We start from the raw sequence: 5,753 nt of genomic DNA, 5'->3' as shown, positions 1-5,753 counted from the left end.
AATCAAAAAAGAAAATTCAAATACCTGGTCACCTTTTAAAAGTTTCATTGAGCTAAAGGCAAAACATTTGACAAGTTTTTGATTTGCCTTTCTCATGATTTGATGTCCCAGCAGAGCAACTGGGGAACCTAATTCTGACCAACAAGGAGGAATTGCCTGGCTAATTGGAAGTGACAGAAACCTTGGGAGAAAGCAACCACATACCAAGGATAATTATAAGAAGGTAACATGGGCCCAAAAGAATAGTGTCAAGGAAACTGAAACCCCCAAATGAGGTGAGACTTGCAAAAAAATGTTAAGAAAGGACAAAGAACAGGCTTTTTAAAATTCTATTCAGAGCCAGAAGATGATCAAGGAAGGGAAAAGCCCACTTGCAGCCTCTGGTCTAAGGTTAGAGCTGACAGAGAAAGCAGACCTCCCTAAATACTATTTTGCTTCATTCTCTGCAAAGGAAACATGAAAGGTAGGTTGACGTAGTAGAAAGAGCTGTGTATGTTTGTGGCATCAAGCTAATCTGAGTTTAATTATCTGCTTCAACACTTGGGGAGTTATATAATCCTGCATCTCCTTTTCCCCTTTTCCCATCCACCTTCTGTAACTTGGAGACAACTATGTCTTTTTCATAGCATTGTTCTGAGTAATGGAAGTAGCATATTCAAAATGCTAAGCTAGGCTCACAGTAGTCATGGTAAATAGCAACACACCAATTTATATTATGTCATCTGATATGAACAGCTCTTATTGTAGGCTTTGGAGTGGAACACTAGTCGGAGAGCACAGAAGAGGCCTGAGAACAACTATCCCCATCATTGAGGAATTATGGGAAACAATAGATCCTAGAACATAAAACATGGACAAATGTCTGCCTTCAGGGTTAGAAGTGGAAATTTAAAATGTGGAATTATTTGCATTTTGACTCAATGATATTCCCTCCCATTGGTGTACTATTCATTTGCCCAGGGAAGAGGGAATTCCCAAAGAAAGCAACTGAAACAAAGGAATGGACTGAATTTTCCAAAGAAGTGCTTAAAGTGAAGTCACAAGTCTTGAAAGCTGAGATGATGATGGAAGAACAGTTCTCTTGGATTTCTTCAAAGCTTCAAGACGTACAGCTTGAAAGAAGAAGGGAAAAATTGTATCCTTAAGCAAGATGAAGTGAGTTGAATGGGGGCATGACATCAAAGATGTCCATGTCTCAAATCTGAGGAAACTGTGAATGTTACCTTTTTTTGGGAAAACGGTCTTTTGCAGATGTAATTGAGTTAAAGATCTTGAGACGTGGAGATCAATTGCCCTGGATTATCCACCAGAATGTAAATTCAGGGGCAAGTATCCTTATGGGACAGAGGAGAAAACACAGAAAAGAGGAGGCAGTATGACCCCAGAGATGGGAGTAATGTGGCCACATGTGAAGGAATGGTGACAGCTAGCAGACGCTGGAAAAGGCAAAAATGAGGTTTTATCCTAGATCCTTCAGAAGAAGTGCTGCCCTGCTAACATCTTGACTTCAGACTTCTGGCCTCAGAACTCTAAAATAATAAATTTCTGCTGTGTTAAGTCACCAGTCTGCAGTAATTTGTTATGGCAGCTCTATAAAGTTAACACACAGTTTAAAAAGTATCCAGTAACATCTCTAAGTAGACTAGGTTTTCGTTGGAAGGAATGGGCAGAGGGTGGGGTCATGGTAGTGACATGGATGGTGGAGTGTGGAGAAAGTCTGAGGGACTCCATGGAGGGAATATGTGAACCAGATTGGCATTAGCAAAATACAGACCATACAGTCTCTGCTTGGACAGAGATTGTCAGTTTGAAAGAGACCTGACAGGGTTACCCCATGCATTGCCAAAACCAGGAAGTCAAGCCAATATTCAGTTTCCCCAAAGAGTATTTAATATTATGAGAGAGAGAGAGAGAGAGCTTCTGTTTGATTGACAAATGTTTTCCATTCCCTGCCCTCTTGATCTGTAGCAGCACTAATAGCTATCTTTATGCCAATACTTCACTCAATTCTGTCCAAACTACTCATGGAAAAAGTACTTTTTCGATATTACCCGGCAGTCACAAACCTTTAGAAATAGAAAGGATTAGGGACATCTAAAGAGGTTCCAGTAATAAAATATGGAGATCCATATCACTTGGAAGGATTCCCTTCAATCTTTTCTTGACTGGGACTTTATTCCTTCAATGGAGAATTCCTAACATCTCTAATTCCCTGACAGGATCACATTGATCTGGGGAGAATCTAAAAGGAATTATTAAAAAAAATGCTCTGAGAACATCTATAAAAGAAAACAGTAATCAACCAAATATAGCAAAGGTTTATAAAACAGAATTTGTCTAATTTTATTTTTTCCTGAGGGTTACTAGACTAGTACACCAATAAGACGCAATTAACAATATTTATCTGTCCTAATGGGCATTATTGACATTTTTCATCACATTCTTATGAGTAACTAGGGCTAGGGTTGGGAGCTGGGAGGGGCTAGGTGATAGTAGTTTCAGGGAATCACTTAACACACAAAGGGTATTGAATCCTAGATAGCAGTCAACCTCTCCAGAGGCTTTTAGTGTAGAAACAAAGTCTCTGTTTGGGTCAAGACTGCATTTCATTGACTTGAGAGAGGACACAGAACCCATAGTTATCAAGTTTTTATCCAATTTCAAGTTGGAAAGGGTAAAATATTTTACAAATCTTTGAACAGCTTAATGTTGACTCTGGGCTAAATTCTAGATAGTCATAATTAAAATTCATAAAATTTGGGGAGTCTGTAACCATATTTGCAGAGTCCAACAAACTGATAGGGATTTTTAAGTTTACTCACTAATTTAGATGTCACAAATTTATGGACCATCATCTACTCTGTATAAATGTCTATGTTAGGCTTTAGAAAGATGATTAAAGTATTGCCCTTGGATTGTAATAGTTTAAAATCTTGTAAGTGAAACAGACTTGTAAGGACATAAACTATATTACAACATAAGTGTTCATTTTAAAGCCTCATATTTAGTAAAAAAAATTTTTTTAAATTAACTACATATAACTACTTGGAATAGACTGACCCTACCATGTGTGAAACACCTTCAGGAGTTTAATAAACTGAGAAAACACATATTTTTCAAGAATATGACAGTGGGCTGATATTCTTATTATAGCTTATACAAACTGATTTTCTAAAATTTAACAAGGTCTTAAACACCCAAAGGAGGAAATACAAATAGCCAATAAAGATATAAAAATATATTTTAAAAATGCATTCTCAATTACAAACAAGTCAAGACAACAAATTTAAAGAAAAGCAATAAATAATAATAATATTCCATGTTTGCAAAGATGTGGTGAAATGGATACTTAAAAATCGTTGGATAAATATAAAATGGTAATTTTTTGGAAAGTTGTATACAAGTCATACTATGCAACACAGCTTTTTTTTTTTTTAGGAAATTGCTTTAAGAAATAATCTAAAACATATACATAAAGTATACATAAGTAAATCTATAACAGATTATATTATAAAAAATGTAAAATGAATGACTTAAAATATATGTACAACCTATTTGATAGGATATCATAGTCATAATCACTGTTATATGTCTATATATATTCTATATCCTCTGTGTGTGTCTCTCATGAATAAATAAATAAAACTTTAAAAAAATGAAATCTAGAACCAGTTTACATACAAGCAAGAAGAATGATAAAGGAGCTCGTGTAAGACATGGTTAGAGGAAAATGTAAATGTTTGGCCTAGAGAGCATGGTGGCTGTCTTCAAGTATCTGAAGTATGTGGAAAAGGGACCATTTCCACAGGAAAGTCTCAGAGGCCGAAACTAGACCCAGTGGCAGAAGCTATAGTAAGCCATTTCAGTTCAATGTCAAAACACTTACAGACTTGTTCACTTGTTTATAGGCCATTTCAGCCCAATGTCAAGAAACTTTGTAACAGAACTGGAAAAAAAAAAAAAAAAGGAGAGAGAGACAGAGACAGAGACAGAGACAGAGAGAGAGTGAATTCACAGTCCTTGAAGGATTCAAGCATACTCCATCATTTACTTGATTGGACATTATAGAAGAAATTCGAGCATCAAAAGTGTGGTTTTTGTATGATTCCTGCCCTGTGAGAAATCATTTAACCTCTCTGATACTCCATTCTCTCTCTCTCTCTCTTTTTTAAAGATTTTATTTATTTATTTATTTATTCATGAGAGACAGAGAGAGAGAGAGAGAGAGGCAGAGACATAGGCAGAGGGAGAAGCAGGTTCCATGCACCGGGAGCCCGACGCGGGATTCGATCCCGGGTCTCCAGGATCGCGCCCTGGGCCAAAGGCAGGCGCCAAACCGCTGCGTCACCCAGGGATCCCTTAATTGAATATTTGTAAAAATGCAAAACACTATGTAAAAATGTAAAACACAATAAGTGTAAGACATCATTACAGTCCAATATCATTGGCCATTAGGAAAATTCAAATTAACACCACAATAAGATATCACCACACACCTGTTAGAATGGGTAGCTAAAATTTAAAATATTTATAATATCAAGTATTGATAAGATGTGGAGCAACTGTATCTTTTTGCTAGTGGGAATGTAAAATAATACAGCTATTCTAGAAGATAGGTTGGCAGTTTCTCACAACATAACACATGTTTACTGTAAGATCCAGTAATCCAACTATTGGATATTTGCTCTAGAGAAATATAAACTTAAGTCTGCACAAAAATCTCTGTATAGATTTTCATATCAACTCTATGTGAGGGCAATCCAGGTGGCTCAGCAGTTTAGCACTGCCTTTGGCCCAGGGTGTGATCCTGGAGACCTGGGATTGGGCTCCCTGCACGGAGCCTACTTCTCCCTCTGCCTGTGTCTCTGCCTCTCTCTCTCTCTCTCTGTGTCTCTCATGAATAAATAAAATAAATAAAATAAAATAAAATAAAATAAAATAAAATAAAATAAAATAAAATAAATAAAATATTTAAAAAACAACAACCCAGCCAATTTGACTTAGCCTTAATATATAAAAACTATGAGGTAATAAATATTTATTGTTATGTTAAGTCACTAAATTTGAGGGTACTTTATTATGCAGCAATAGATAACTACAACATTACAGTATATAAAAAGATGGGAGAGCTGAAACTTAATTGAGTTTCTAGAAGAGATTGTATGCACTATTGTATGTCAGCCTCCTTACTAATAACTGTTTTTTTAAATGTCTATTTATGTGACAGAATTTGGTCTGAGACTTGTTTTTATTTTAATTTAGTATCATGATTATGTCAAAGTACCCCACATATTTATCTCAAAAATTAGTAGCTACTTTTATCTGTCAAAAAGAACAAAATAGGGGCATCTGGGTGGCTCAGTCGGTGGGGAGCACATGACCCTTGATCTTAGGATTGTGAGTTCGGGTCCTATGTTGGATGTGGAGCCTACTTTAAACAAAAACAAAAACAAAAACAAAAACATAAACATAAACATAAACAAAAACAAAATAGTTGTGTGTGACCAAATTGGCTTAGAACATTTGCAAGAGAGTTCTTTATTTATTTATTTATTTATGTATTTATTTATTTTATTTTTTTGCAAGAGAGTTCTATTGATTCTTCTTTCTACTGAAGCCAACCATAGCTTGATTCTATCCACTTCTCTTAATCATCACCATTGATCCAGTACAGGATACATTCGTCCCTCACCTGGACCACTACAATAATCTTACTCATTTATTCATGTCCATTACCCATTGGTCCTCTTCTA

General features: G+C 35.9%; 1 long non-coding RNA gene across 2 annotated transcripts; it reads left to right on the top strand.

The window, feature by feature from the left end:
* Positions 1-1,561, top strand: LOC144290178 (uncharacterized). Of its 2 annotated transcripts, none has more exons than XR_013357979.1 (2): positions 1-223; positions 748-1,561. It is a non-coding gene; the product is annotated as an uncharacterized LOC144290178 (long non-coding RNA). The 2 variants fall into 2 exon arrangements; XR_013357984.1 differs by having other exon boundaries at positions 736-1,561.
* The last annotated feature ends 4,192 nt before the right edge of the window (positions 1,562-5,753 follow it).

The sequence above is a fragment of the Canis aureus genome, chromosome 2, assembly GCF_053574225.1.
Source record: "Canis aureus isolate CA01 chromosome 2, VMU_Caureus_v.1.0, whole genome shotgun sequence".
NCBI classification, from domain to species: domain Eukaryota; kingdom Metazoa; phylum Chordata; class Mammalia; order Carnivora; family Canidae; genus Canis; species Canis aureus.
The sequence above is the reverse complement of the archived record's forward strand: the minus strand, read 5'-3'. Positions and strand labels throughout refer to the sequence as shown.